We start from the raw sequence: 15,495 nt of genomic DNA, 5'->3' as shown, positions 1-15,495 counted from the left end.
CAAAGCACAGAGTCAATTGCTCGTACTGGCTTTAACAAAGCCTAGCATAGTTTCATATTGACGTATTTGAAGACAATTCAAAACTAGAATTTAGTTATCAAAGCGAATAATTGGAAATTCAGATAAAAATTTTCCTTGCGTTCTCGCCTTTTTGTTACCTGATTAACCAAGTTCATTATTGTTCCAAATAGTTATTAGGTCTATTACTAAGGACTGTACTCCGAGATAATTTGAATTGTCGATTTATAACTTGAGTTATTAACAAAAATTCAACAAAAATTTGATTGCTTTGTTATTCTGAGAGAAACAAGTTAGTTAAACAGCAAAGCTGAGCGATTAGTTAGCAGGAGTAATTGAACAAGTAATGCAACGGTATTCTACAGTGTAGCGGATAATACAGTTCACAAAACTTCTGCATAAATACAATATCCGGACTGATTTGAAACCTCTGGCACGAACTGGGAGGTGTATAGTTTTCCTTGACTTTGATAGGAGAGCAGCCGTTACAGTAACTAAACCTGTCTAATCTGTGCAATACACCAATCGTAGCTAATCTGAATTAATGATTAGACCAAAGATTTCAAAATGCAGATAACCCATAAAGTTTTTATGATTTTGAATTTTGCAGTTAGGATGGTTGCCGCTTAGTAGTTTTGACCTTTGAATTGAGGTTAACCTTGCTAACTAAAAATTCCGATATAAATATCAAGAATAGAAAAGTTTGGCCGAAATAAAGATTTTACAAATAAAAAAAGTTCAAGCTCAAAACTACATATGTCCCATTCATTAACCATCATATTAAATCAAAGCTCAAATTACTAAAGTTTTTCAGGATTAAAAAGTTTTTAAACAGTCACGTTTGTCAGAAAAAAAGACATACGTTGTCACAAGTGAGCTAAATGTTGAACCTCAATAAAGTTAAGAAAAAGATGAAGCTCGCATGCTCATAAATAAAAAAAGAACAAATTAAAATTCAACAAATTTTGGACCGACATAGCTTATCGAAAAAAATCTTTGGAAAGCAAACGCCTAAATTTTCAATTTATACAGCGCACGTCTTTTCGAGATCAGCCGCAAGTAAGTCAGAGAAAAAAGTGAAGCAAATATTTTTTCCTGCTCAGTGATTGCGAATATATAACTTGTTATAACCTGTCACTTCACGTTATTATTAATGGTATTTTTATTGCGTGTCAAGAACCATCCCGCGTTGAGAATTTCGTCGGATTTAAACAGAAGAAATCTTCGGTTTTCGTCGCTTTTACTTCGCCCAAGCCGGTCAAAGCCCTTACATTTTTTCGTCGTTTTGATCGCTTTTCGTCGGTATTTAAACGTAGAAATGCGTCGGTTTTCGTAAGTATTTAAACGTAAAAAAGCGTCGTTTTTCGTTGGTATTTAAACGTACAAAAGCGTCTGTTTTCGTCGGGATTTAAACGCAGAAAAGCGTCGGTTTTCGTCGGTATTCAAACGTAGAAAAGCGTAGGTTTTCGTCGGTAATTAAACGCAGAAAAGCGTCGGTTTTCGTCGGTATTTAAACGTAGAGAAGTGTCGGTTTTCGTCGGAAATTAAACGTAGAAATGCGTCGGTTTTCGTCGGTATTTAAACGAAGAAAAGCTTCGGTTTTTGTCGGTATTTAAGCGCAAAAAAGCGTCGGTTTTCGTCGGTATTTAAAAATAAAAAGGCGTCGTTTTTCTTCGGTATTCAAATGTAGGAAAGCATCGGTTTTGTCGGTATTTAAACGTAGAAAATCGACTGTTTTCGTCGGTTTTTAAACGTAGAAAAACGTCGGTTTTCGTCGGTATTTGAACGATTAAAAGCGTCGGTTTTCTTCGGTAATTAGAAGAAAAGCGTCTGTTTTTGTCGGGATTTAAACGTAGAAAAGCGTCGGTCTTCGTCGGTATTTAAACGTAGAAAAGCGTCGGTTTTCGTCGGTATTTAAACGTAGAAAAGTGTCGGCTTTCGTCGGAAATGAAACGTAGAAAAGCCTTGGTTTTCTTCGTTATTTAAACATAGAAAGGCGTCGATTTTCGACTGTATTTCAACGTTTAAAAGCGTTGGTTTTCGTCGGTAATTAAGCGAAGAAAAGCGTCTGTGTTCGTCGGGATTTAAACGTAGAAAAGCGTCGGTTTTCGTTGGTATTTAAACGTAGAAAATTGTCGGTTTTCGTCGGTGATTAAACGCAGAAAAGCGTCGATTTTTGTCAGTATTTAAACGTAGAAGTGTGTCGGCTTTGTCGGAAATTAAACAAAGAAATGCGTCGGTTTCAGTCGGTATTAAAACGTAGAAAAGCGTCGGTTTTTGCGTTATTTAAACGTAAAAATGCGTTGGTTTTCGTCGGTATTTGAGCGCAGAAAAGCGTCGGCTTTCATCGGTTTTTAAACGTAAAAGAGCGTCTGTTTTTGTCGATATTTAAACGTAGAAATGCGTCTGTTTTCTTCGGTATTTAAACATAGAAAAGCGTCGGTTTTCGCCTGTGTTTCAACGTTTAAAAGCGTTGGTTTTCGTCGGTAATTAAGAGAAGAAAAGCGTCTCTTTTCGTCGGGATTTAAACGTAGAAAAGCGTCGGTTTTCGTCGGTATTTAAACATAGAAACGTGTCGGCTTTCGTCGAAAATTAAACGTAGAAAAGCGTCGGTTTTCTTCGGTATTTAAACATAGAAAAGCGTCGGTTGTCGTCTGTATTTCAACGTTTAAAAGCGTCGGTTTTCGTCTTCAATTAAGCAAAGAAAAGCGTCTGTTTTCGTCGAGATTTAAACGTAGAAAAGCGTCGGTTTTCATCGGTATTTAAACGCAGAAAAGCGTCGATTTTTGTCAGTATTTAAACGTAGAAAAGTGTCGGCTTTTGTTGGAAATTAAACGTAGAAAAGCGTCGGTTTTCGTCGGTATTCAAACGTAGAAAAGCCTCGGTTTTTGTCGGTATTTAAACGTAAAAAAGCGTCTGTTTTCGTCGTTATTTAAACGTAGAAAAGCGTCGGTTTTGATCGGTATTTAAATGTAAAAAAACGACGGTTTTTGTCGGTATTTAAGCGTAGAAAAGCGTCGGTTTTTAAACGTAGAAAAACGTCGGTTTTCGTCAGTATTTAAACGTAGAAAAACGTCGGTTTTTGGTCGGTATTTAAACAAAGAAAAGCGTCGGTCTTCGTCTGTATTTCAACGTTTAAAAACGTCGGTTTTCGTTGGTATTTAAAGGTAGAAAAGCGTCAGTTTTCGTCGGTTTTTAAACGTAGAAAAAGGTCGGTTTTCGACGGTATTTAAACGTAAAAAAGCGTCGGTTTTCGTCGGTATCTAAACGTAGAAAAAAGTTGGTTTTCGTCGGTATTTAAACGTGGAAAAACGCTGGTTTTCGTCGGTACTTAAACGTAGAAAAACGTCAGTTTTCGTCGGTTTTTAAACGTAGCAAAGCGTCGGCTTACGTCGGTATTTAAATTTAGAAAAGCGTCGGTTTTCGTCGGTACTTAAACGTAGAAAAGGGTCGGTTTTTGACGGTATTTAAACGTAGAAATGTGTCGGCTTTCGTCGGAATCGAAACGTAGAAAAGCCTCGGTTTTCTTCGTTATTTAAACATAGAAAAGCGTCGATTTTCGACTGTATTTCAACGTTTAAAAGCGTTGGTTTTCGTCGGTAATTAAGCGAAGAAAATTGTCTGTGTTCGTCGGGATTTAAACGTAGAAAAGCGTCGGTTTTCATTGGTATTGAAACGTAGAAAAACGCCGGATTTCGTCGGTATTTAAACGTAGAAAAGCGTCAGTTTTCGTCGGTTTTTAAACGTAGAAAAGCGTCGGTTTACATCGGTATTTAAATTTAGAAAAGCGTCGGTTTTCGTCGGTATCTAAACGTAGAAAAAAAGTTGGTTTTCGTCGGTATTTAAACGTGGAAAAACGCCGGTTTTCGTCGGTACTTAAACGTAGAAAAGCGTCAGTTTTCTTCGGTTTTTAAACGTAGAAAAGCGTCGGCTTACGTCGGTATTTAAATTTAGAAAAGCGTCGGTTTTCGTCGGTACTTAAACGTAGAAAAGGGTCGGTTTTTGACGGTATTTAAACGTAGAAAAGTGTCGGCTTTCGTCGCTATTTAAACGTAGAAAAACGCCGGTTTTCGTCGGTATTTAAACGTAGAAAAGAATCAGTTTTCGTCGGTTTTTAAACGTAGAAAAGCGTCGGCTTACGTCGGTATTTAAATTTAGAAAAGCTTCGGTTTTCGTCGGTAATTAAACGTAGAAAAGGGTCGGTTTTTGACGGTATTTAAACGTAGAAAATTGTCAGCTTTCGTCGGAATTGAAACGTAGAAAAGCCTCGGTTTTCTTCGTTATTTAAACATAGAAAAGCGTCGATTTTCGGCTGTATTTCAACGTTTAAAAGCGTTGGTTTTCGTCGGTAATTAAGCGAAGAAAAGCGTCTGTGTTCGTCGTTATTTAAACGTAGAAAAGCATCAGTTTTCGTCGGTTTTTAAACGTAGAAAAGCGTCGGTTTACGTCGGTATTTAAACTTAGAAAAGCGTCGGTTTTCGTCGGTACTTAAACGTAGAAAAGGGTCGGTTTTTGACGGTATTTAAACGTAGAAAAGTGTCGGCTTTCGTCGGTAATTAAACGCAGAAAAGCGTCGGTTTTCGTCGGTAATTAAACGTAGAAAAACGTCGCTTTTCTTAAGTATTTAAACGTAAAAAAGCGTTGGTTTTCGTCGGTATTTGAACGTAGAAAAGCGTCTGTTTTCGTCGGGATTTAAACGTAGAAAAGAGTCGGCTTTCGTCGGTATTCAAACGTAGAAAAATGTCGGCTTTCTTCGAAAATTAAACGTAGAAAAGCGTCTATTTTCGTGGGTATTTAAACGTAAAAATGCATTGGTTATCGTCGGTATTTAAGCGCAGAAAACCGTCGGTTTTCGTAGGTGTTTTAAACGTAAAAAAGCGTCGGTTTTCGTCGGTATTTAGACGTAGAAAAGCGTCGGTTTTCATCGGTATTTAAATGTTAAAAAGCGTGGGTTTTTGTCGGTATTTAAACGTAGAAAAGCGTCGGTTTTCGTCAGTTTTTAAACGTATAAAAGCATCGGTTTTCGTCGGTATTTTAACGTAGAAAAGCGTCAGTTTTCGTCGGTTTTCAAACGTAGAAAAGCGTCGGTTTACGTCGGTATTTAAATTTAGAAAAGCGTCGGTTTTCGTCGGACTTTTAACGTAGAAAAGGGTCGGTTTTCGACGGTATTTAAACGTAAAAAAGCGTCGGCTTTCGTCGGTATCTAAACGTAGAAAAACGTCGGTTTTCGTCGGTATTTGAACGTAGGAAAGCATCGGTTTTCGTCGGTTTTCGTCGGTTTTTAAACGTAGAAAAGCGTCAGTTTTCGTCGGAATTTAATCGTAAAAAGCGTAGGTTTTCGTCGGTAATTAAACGCAGAAAATTGTCGGTTTTCGTTGGTATTTAAACGTAGAAAAGCGTTCGTTTTCGTCGGTATTTCAACGTAGAAAAACTTTGGTTTTCGTCGGTATTCAAAGGTAGAAAATCGTCTGTTTTTGTCGGCATTTATACGTAGAAAAGCATCGGTTTTCGTCGGTATTTAAACGTAGAAAATCGTCAGTTTTCGTCCGAACTTAAACGTAAAAAAGCGTCGGTTTTCGTCGGTATTTAAATGTAGAAAAGCGTAGGTTTTTGTCGGTAATTAAACGCAGAAAAGCTTCGGTTTTCGTCGGCATTTACACGTAGAAAAGCGTCGGATTTCGTCGGTATTTAAACGTAGAAAAGCGTGCTTTTGGTTGGTATTTAAACGTAGAAAAGCGTCGGTTATCGTCGGTATATAAACTTAAAAAAGCGTCGGTTTTTGTCGGTATCTAAACGTAAAAAAGCGTTGGTTTTCGTCGGTATTTAAAGGTAGAAAAGTGTCGTTTTTCGTCGGTATTTAAACGTAGAAAAGCGTCGGTTATCGTCGGTATTTAAATTTAGAACAGCGTCGGTATTCGTCGGTATTTTAACGTAGAAAAACGTCGTTTTTCGTCGACTTTTAAACGTAGAAAAGCGTGGTTTTCGTCGGTATTTAAACGTAGAAAAGCGTCGGTTATCGTCGGTATTTAAACCTAGAAAAGCGTCGGTTTTTGTAGGTATTTAAACGTAAAAACGCGTTGGTTTTCGTCAGTATTTAAACGTAGAAAAAACGTCGGTTTTCGTCGGTATTTAAACGTAGAAAAGCGTCGGTATACGTCGGTATTTAAACGTAGAAAATCGTCGGTTATCGTCGGTATTTAAACTTAGAAAAACGTCGGTTTTTTTAGGTATATAAACGTAGAAAATTGTCGGTTTTTGTCTGTATTTAAATGTCAAAAAGTGTCGGTTTTCGTCGATATTTAAACCTAGAAAAGCGTCGCTTATCGTCGGTATTTAAACTTAGAAATGCGTCGGTTTTCGTCGGTATTTTAACGTAGAAAAAACGACGTTTTTCGTCGGTATTTAAACGTAGAAAAGCGTGGTTTTCGTCGGTATTTAAACGTAGAAAAGCGTCGGTTATCGTCGGTATTTAAACTTAGAAAAGCGTCGGTTTTTGTAGGTATTTAAACGTAAAAAACGCGTTGGTTTTCTTCGGTATTTAAAGGTAGAAAAGCGTCTGTTTTCGTCGGTATTTAAACGTAGAAAAGCGTCGGTTTTCGTCAGTTTTTAAACGTAGAAAAACGTCGTTTTTCGTCGGTATTTAAACGTAGAAAAGCGTGCTTTTCGTCGGTATTTAAACGTAGAATAGCGTCGGTTATCGTCGGTACTTAAACTTAGAAAAGCGTCGGTTTTTGTCGGTATTTAAACGTAAAAAAGCGTTGGTTTTCGTCGGTATTTAAAGGTAGAAAAGTGTCGTTTTTCGTCGGTATTTAAACCTAGAAAAATGTGTTTTTCGTCGGTATTTAAACGTAGAAAAGCGTCGGTTTTCGTCGGAATTTAAACTTAGAAAAGCGTCGGTATTCGTCGGTATTTAAACGTAGAAAATCGTCGGTTTTTGTTGGTATTTAAATGTCAAAAAACGTCGGTTTTCGTCGGTATTTAAACGTAGAAAAGCGTCGGTTATCGTCGGTATTTAAACTTAGAAAAGCGTCGGTTTTCGTCGGAATTTAAACTTAGAAAAGCGTCGGTATTCGTCGGTATTTAAACGTAGAAAATCGTCGGTTTTTGTTGGTATTTAAATGTCCAAAAACGTCGGTTTTCGTCGGTATTTAAACGTAAAAACGCGTTGGTTTTCGTCGGTATTTAAAGGTAGAAAAGCGTCTGTTTTCGTCGGTATTTAAACGTAGAAAAGCGTCGGTTTTCGTCAGTTTTTAAGCGTAGAAAAACGTCGGTTTTCATCGGTATTTAAACGTAGAAAAGCGTCGGTATTCGTCGGTATTTAAACGTAGAAAAGCGTCGGTTTTCGTTGGTATTTAAACGTAGCAAACCGTCGTTTTTCGTCGGTATTCAAACGTAGAAAAGCGTGATTTTCGTCGGTATTTAAACGTAGAAAAGCGTCGGTTATCGTCGGTATTTAAACTTAGAAAAGCGTCGGTTCTTGTCGGTATTTAAACGTAAAAACGCGTTGGTTTTCGTCGGTATTTAAACGTAGAAAAGCGTCGGTTATCGTCGGTATTTAAACTTAGAAAAGCGTCGGTTTTCGTCGGCATTTAAAGGTAGAAAATCGTCGGTTTTCGTCGGTATTTAAACGTAAAAAAGCGTCGGTTTTCGTCGGTATTTTAACGTAGAAAAACGTCGTTTTTCGTCGGTATTTAAACGTAGAAAAGCGTGGTTTTAGTCGGTATTTAAACAAAGAAAAGCGTCGGTTATCGTCGGTATTTAAACTTAGAAAAGCGTCGGTTTTTGAGGTATTTAAACGTAAAAACGCGTTGGTTTTCGTCGGTATTTAAAGGTAGGAAAGCGTCTGTTTTCGTCGGTATTTAAACGTAGAAAAGCGTCGGTTTTTGTCGGTATTTAAACGTAAAAACGCGTTGGTTTTCGTCGGTATTTAAACGTAGGAAAGCGTCGGTTATCGTCGGTATTTAAACTTAGAAAAGCGTCGGTTTTCGTCGGCATTTAAAGGTAGAAAATCGTCGGTTTTCGTCGGTATTTAAACGTAAAAAAGCGTCGGTTTTCGTCGGTATTTTAACGTAGAAAAACGTCGTTTTTCGTCGGTATTTAAACGTAGAAAAGCGTGGTTTTCGTCGGTATAAACGAAGAAAAGCATCGGTTATCGTCGGTATTTAAACTTAGAAAAGCGTCGGTTTTTGTCGGTATTTAAACGTAAAAACGCGTTGGTTTTCGTCGGTATTTAAAGGTAGAAAAGCGTCTGTTTTCGTCGGTATTTAAACGTAGAAAAGCGTCGGTTTTCGTCAGTTTTTAAACGTAGAAAAACGTCGGTTTTCGTCGGTATTTAAACGTAGAAAAGCGTCGGTATTCGTCGGTATTTAAACGTAGAAAAGCGTCGGTTTTCGTCGGTATCTAAACTTAGAAAAGCGTCGGTATTTGTCGGTATTTAAACGTAAAAACGCGTTGGTTTTCGTCGGTATTTAAACGTAGAAAAGCGTCGGTTTTCGTCAGTTTTTAAACGTAGAAAAACGTCGGTTCTCGTCGGTATTTAAACGTAGAAAAGCGTCGGTATTCGTCGGTATTTAAACGTAGAAAAGCGTCGGTTTTCGTCGGTATCTAAACGTAGAGAATCGTCGGTTTTTGTCGGTATTTAAATGTGAAAAAGCGTCGGTTTTCGTCGGTATTTAAACGTAGAAAAGCGTCGGTTAACGTCGGTATTTAAACTTAGAAAAGCGTCGGTTTTCGTCGGCATTTAAAGGTAGAAATGCGTCGGTTTTCGTCGGTATTTAAACGTAAAAAAGCGTCGGTTTTCGTCGGTATTTAAACGTAGGAAACCGTCGGTTTCCGTCGATATTTAAACGTAGAAAAGCGTTGGTTTTTATCGGCTTCAAGACGTAAGGAGCGTCGGTTTTTACTGTAAGCAGCATATGCCATGATACAGGGTTAGAGCAAAATTCAGTGGTTTTAATTATAAAACAGAGTTTTCTCATCGTTGCACAAGACGGGTTTCCAGCCAGAGACAGGTTTTGGCCAGACGGTTTTTGTCGGTATTTAAACGTAAAAACGCGTTGGTTTTCGTCGGTATTTAAACGTAGAAAAGCGTCGGTTATCGTCGGTATTTAAACTTAGAAAAGCGTCGGTTTTCGTCGGCATTTAAAGGTAGAAAATCGTCGGTTTTCATCGGTATTTAAACGTAAAAAAGCGTCGGTTTTCGTCGGTATTTTAACGTAGAAAAACGTCGTTTTTCGTCGGTATTTAAACGTAGAAAAGCGTGGTTTTCGTCGGTATTTAAACGAAGAAAAGCGTCGGTTATCGTCGGTATTTAAACTTAGAAAAGCGTCGGTTTTTGAGGTATTTAAACGTAAAAACGCGTTGGTTTTCGTCGGTATTTAAAGGTAGGAAAGCGTCTGTTTTCGTCGGTATTTAAACGTAGAAAAGCGTCGGTTAACGTCGGTATTTAAACGTAGAAAAGCGTCGGTTATCGTCGGTATTTAAACTTAGAAAAGCGTCGGTTTTTGTCGGTATTTAAACGTAAAAACGCGTTGGTTTTCGTCGGTAGTTAAACGCAGAAAAGCGTCGGTTATCGTCGGTATTTAAACTTAGAAAAGCGTCGGTTTTCGTCGGCATTTAAAGGTAGAAAATCGTCGGTTTTCGTCGGTATTTAAACGTAAAAAAGCGTCGGTTTTCGTCGGTATTTTAACGTAGAAAAACGTCGTTTTTCGTCGGTATTTAAACGTAGAAAAGCGTGGTTTTCGTCGGTATTTAAACGAAGAAAAGCGTCGGTTATCGTCGGTATTTAAACTTAGAAAAGCGTCGGTTTTTGAGGTATTTAAAAGTAAAAACGCGTTGGTTTTCGTCGGTATTTAAAGGTAGGAAAGCGTCGTCTGTTTTCGTCGGTATTTAAACGTAGAAAAGCGTCGGTTAACGTCGGTATTTAAACGTAGAAAAGCGTCGGTTATCGTCGGTATTTAAACTTAGAAAAGCGTCGGTTTTTGTCGGTATTTAAACGTAAAAACGCGTTGGTTTTCGTCGGTATTTAAACGCAGAAAAGCGTCGGTTATCGTCGGTATTTAAACTTAGAAAAGCGTCGGTTTTCGTCGGCATTTAAAGGTAGAAAATCGTCGGTTTTTGTCGGTATTTAAACGTAAAAAAGCGTCGGTTTTCGTCGGTATTTTAACGTAGAAAAACGTCGTTTTTCGTCGGTATTTAAACGTAGAAAAGCGTGGTTTTCGTCGGTATTTAAACGAAGAAAAGCATCGGTTATCGTCGGTATTTAAACTTAGAAAAGCGTCGGTTTTTGTCGGTATTTAAACGTAAAAACGCGTTGGTTTTCGTCGGTAGTTAAAGGTAGAAAAGCGTCTGTTTTCGTCGGTATTTAAACGTAGAAAAGCGTCGGTTTTCGTCAGTTTTTAAACGTAGAAAAACGTCGGTTTTCGTCGGTATTTAAACGTAGAAAAGCGTCGGTATTCGTCGGTATTTAAACGTAGAAAAGCGTCGGTTTTCGTCGGTATCTAAACTTAGAAAAGCGTCGGTATTTGTCGGTATTTAAACGTAAAAACGCGTTGGTTTTCGTCGGTATTTAAACGTAGAAAAGCGTCGGTTTTCGTCAGTTTTTAAACGTAGAAAAACGTCGGTTCTCGTCGGTATTTAAACGTAGAAAAGCGTCGGTATTCGTCGGTATTTAAACGTAGAAAAGCGTCGGTTTTCGTCGGTATCTAAACGTAGAAAATCGTCGGTTTTTGTCGGTATTTAAATGTGAAAAAGCGTCGGTTTTCGTCGGTATTTAAACGTAGAAAAGCGTCGGTTAACGTCGGTATTTAAACTTAGAAAAGTGTCGGTTTTCGTCGGCATTTAAAGGTAGAAATGCATCGGTTTTCGTCGGTATTTAAACGTAAAAAAGCGTCGGTTTTCGTCGGTATTTAAACGTAGGAAACCGTCGGTTTCCGTCGGTATTTAAACGTGGAAAAGCGTTGGTTTTTATCGGCTTCAAGACGTAAGGAGCGTCGGTTTTTACTGTAAGTAGCATATGCCATGATACAGGGTTAAAGCAAAATTCAGTGGTTTTAATTATAAAACAGAGTTTTCTCATCGTTGCACAAGACGGGTTTCAAGCCAGAGACAGGTTTTGGCCAGACGGACGTCGGCCACGGATAGGATGTTCTGGCGCGGCCCAAGTTTTCAGTCTGGACGAAGATTCGGTCGCGGCTTCCATCTGGTAAATCCCAATTTCTTTCCTTTTCAATGCCCACTGTCATGTCTTTTCGGAATCGCTATTACCCACATTGTGCTGATATGATAAGTCTGACCATCAGGTTAGTAGGCTTTGATCAGAGTTCAAATAATGCATATATAAACAGTTGAAATCCGTCTGCTAAAAAAGTATATAAGAGATTAGTAGTATCGTATATATACAGGAAGATCGGGGGGAGATCCTTTGGAGATCCGCTCAGCAGAGGGGGATCCCTGATCCCTTAGGGGAGATCTTTTAAAATAGGAAAGTGGTAATTGCGCTACATGTATTTGTCTGGTGGCTTATTGTTGGTATTGCGTTATTGGAAAGCCATTCTAGTTTTAACTTTTCTTGCTTATTTGTGGCAAAACCTAGCAAAGTAGATTTGAATTAAAGCTGAATTTATACGTTACGACATATAGAATAGAATTGTTATAGAAACTGTTATAGATAAGAGAATTAAACACGTACAAAAGCGTCAAATTGCATACAAAATAGCGCATTGTTTTGTTAATTAAGTGTCTGATTCTATCGCTTCATAATCAATAAATGGGTTATACACTGGACGTTCTTCTTCTATCTCATTTTCATCGGCAATTTCATCAGAATCAATATCAGACTCTGTGATTGCGGCGGTTCTTACGAAGCCGGGGTCAGGGATTTCAGCGTTGCCAGTATTCGTTCCAACTGTGGTTTCAATTTCCCTCTGGTTTTCAATTTCGTACAACACTCCAGACGACCAGGAACTCAACGATTCGTTATCGAAATTGTCGTCTTCGTCGAAGAAACGATCGTGGACAATATTTATGTGACCAAACGGCAGCGTATCGATCCCATTTTCAAGAATGTATCGTTTATCGTCAAAAGCGTTGAGCGACACTTTATTAATGGTTACTGTATGGAGTTGGTGGCTGCTAGAAGCTATTCTATGGTTTTGCGTGCGGATCAAACGACCAAGGAGAGCATTTCTTTGAATCTGTCATGCGTCAGTTGTCGTTGTGCTAATTTTGTGACGCCTTTAGCTCATTTCTTTTCCCCGCCATCTAAATTAAAATATTGAACATTAGGAACAGTCCCAACTAACAAACTGTATATTGATACGTGTGAGTGTGATGAAAACTAACTTACCAATTGCAATTACTGAGTAGAGTTTCGTCTTGAGAGCACAAAATTCTTAAATAGGCACGCTGGCAAACTCGTCCTTAAACTTCAGGACGACATATTCGTTCACTTTGGAGAAGAGCGGGTGCTGTGGTGGATAATTAGAGAAGTCGAAATGTTGCAAAATATGAATTTTTTGGCGTATATCTTCATGAACGTCTATTGTATTGATTCGATATAGCAGTGAATCAGTATCCGAGTAGAGAACTTTGCAATCAAAATTTGGCTTCATCACTGTATAATGGAATTGGAACATGTGTAATTTGGCCAGATCAAGTACACATGCCCCTACAATAGTGGGTTTGTTCCAATAAATCCGTTTTTTTGCAGTTTTCATCGCAGCCATGCTCTCTCCAAAGATTTTGAACGATTTAAAATGAAAGTTTTGCGTTCTTTGTAGCACACTTTGAGCATTTCGAACAATAACGACTTGATCACGGTTCCTTTTCGACTCGCACGTTTTTCCGAACGCTGAATTATTCATGCCCTTATAGAACTTTTTGCCAAAAGCAGTACTGGCAGCAATCCGGAGACTGGTATTTAGCTCCATGTAGGGTCGCATCCAGTTCGCTTGCTCAAACTTTAATGCCCGATGAAGTTTTGTAATTTTGAGCGCCATTGAATTGTAGAATTGGGCAAGCCGATAATGTAGCGTGTAGCGGTTTTTAGGCAACAGCGTTTGGACGAGTTTTGGCCCAGATGACTTTTCAGGTAAGTGCATCTGTACTTTCAAATTTTTCTGGTAACCGCTCAGCCAAGAATGTTTGATTTTCAATTTGGATGGCGCCAGAGGGTAATCTTGATGAGCTTCATGAAATTCGGGTGGATAATCAATATCAACTTAAATTATGTATCCATGCTGTGCCGTTGACGAAATTTTGAGTACTTCCTCGAGCGTGATGTGTGCATCTAGCGCAAAATCCTTCAAGGGCAAATGATCGTTCTGCATTACGCCACCGTAGAGGTTATTTGCGTCTAGCATCAACGCATATGTAGACGGCTTAGAAGCATCATAGTTCGGCAGATGGCAGTTGTTTGCTTGAAAGAGTCGTTGCTCATAGATTGAAGACACTCCTCCGCGCATCATGTTCTCTACAAGTTCAAGTTGTTCTCTCTCGGTTAGCAAATGCAGGTCGGGTTTGCACACCTTGAGGAACGCATCTCCTGATAAATTTGATGCTCCATAGTACTGTGCGCAATCTAAAACGTACGTGTCATAGCAGATGTCTCTGATAGCCTCAAAGACGCACACCAAGAGCAAAGTGTCACTGGTTAGATAAAGATCGTGGTAGTCGCCGATGTTTTGACAACCAAATTTTGAAAACACTGTTTGAGCATGATTGTAGTCGGTTTCACTGATAGTGATTTCACCGCCATGCAATGTATTTTTCCATTCCGATAATGGAGGCAACACTTTTTCTTCAAACACTTGTTCTGATATGATGTAGGAATAACAGTAAAAACTTTTTTGGCAGAGAAGTTGAAAATCGCTATTGGAGTAAGATTCATACTTAGAGCGTAGAATGTCAAAGCGATTGTCAGGCAGATCAGCTACCAAGGACTCGAATGATTGGGGCATGAAGTTAAACGAGGGTACTTGTTGTCCGGCCTCCGACTCAAAATTTTTTATGAACACTCCAACAGAGAGTGATATATAGTTTTCGTCCGTAGAAGGTTTAACTTCAAACATCGTTTCTGGCTCACACTCTGCTAGTGCAAGACATATATGATGAATATCATACTTTTTGATATTATGACCAATCATTGGCGTAAAGTTAGATGTTCTGCGACGAGTGTTACAGAGTTGATGCGCCCACCCTAGAAAATGACCATCGTAGTGACAATGGTCAAGAACAAGCTCAGCCTCATCGTTTATTTCGTTTTCACAGATCCAACATCTTGTGTTATTTTCACGCGCTTGAACAGGTCCTCGGTAGGGTCCGTAGAAAACTCGTTTTCGGTTGTAGATGTCCCGCGCCAGTACGTGCAAAGATTTACAAATTCGTTCATACAGTTGTCACCTCGTTTGAGTTCAAAGTAGACAGGAGTTGCTTTACCGTGTTCTATGGCTGCTATTGCATAACCACAAGGTTCATGTTTTTCAATTGCAACTGTGTAGGAAGTAGAGGGTGAGGGTTGTGCTGTAGCGATTGGAACAAGATAAGATTCTGTGTCAAAGTATAGAACGATAGGAAGAGACCAGCGTGCTTTCCAGTTTCTGAATTGTAGGGAAGTGTTGCTTTCTTTTGGCATAACAATTTCTGCTGCTGCATGTTCACTGCATGTTTTAACAGGTTTTGATAAGTTTCTCTGTTTGTACACAAATGAAAACAATTTCGACAAATACGCTGCGCTGCACGGTGCGCTATACCTTTGAAGTATGCGACAAATCGTTCCAGATTCAAGATGAGAACGTAGTGATGGGCATTCTCATCGTGGAGGAGAAGAAGGTCCATTGTGAAGGATTTGTTTGACTTTTTGGAAACATAGATCATCACCAAACGTGTTCCCTCGATTCTGTAAACAAAACAGATTCATGAAGACCAATACAGTTTTAACATTTTGATTCGTTGAGCGGGATTATTTGAGTTTTATTGATATTATTAAAGAAACACTTACCCGAAAACATTGACGCGAACGTCGTTGGCGTCCTCAAAGTATGGGATCCTGTTTATGGGCGTGGGCATCTGATAGTCTCCAACCGGCTGTCGTTCCGCATTCTTGTACGTATCTGGATTCGTCTTTTCAGTTCCCGATCGACCTTCTGTCAGTAAATTGATTCGATTTTTGATGTGATACGCGGCAACGAAACAATACACGAAGCAGTTGTGATCAAAATGGTTTCGTATGTTGAGCAATGAATGGCATCCGTTCAGGAAACCAGGTAGAGCTATATATGACGATGCATGCACGGGGGCAAAGGCGGCCATCTTGATTTCCAGTCTGTTTACTTTGCGTAGAATCCATCCACTGCCTTGTGACGAAAACATGAAGAGAATATTCAACATCTTACTCAACATCTTGAAAAAATCTTCGTTTGAGAGTCCATCCAAGTACACTGTAGTCATTTCAGAGCTAGCAAAGATTTCGATAGCTTG

The sequence above is a fragment of the Convolutriloba macropyga genome, chromosome 1 (assembly GCF_964194025.1).
Source record: "Convolutriloba macropyga chromosome 1, txConMacr16.3, whole genome shotgun sequence".
NCBI classification, from domain to species: Eukaryota; Metazoa; Xenacoelomorpha; order Acoela; family Convolutidae; genus Convolutriloba; species Convolutriloba macropyga.
Note: the sequence above shows the minus strand (reverse complement) of the source record.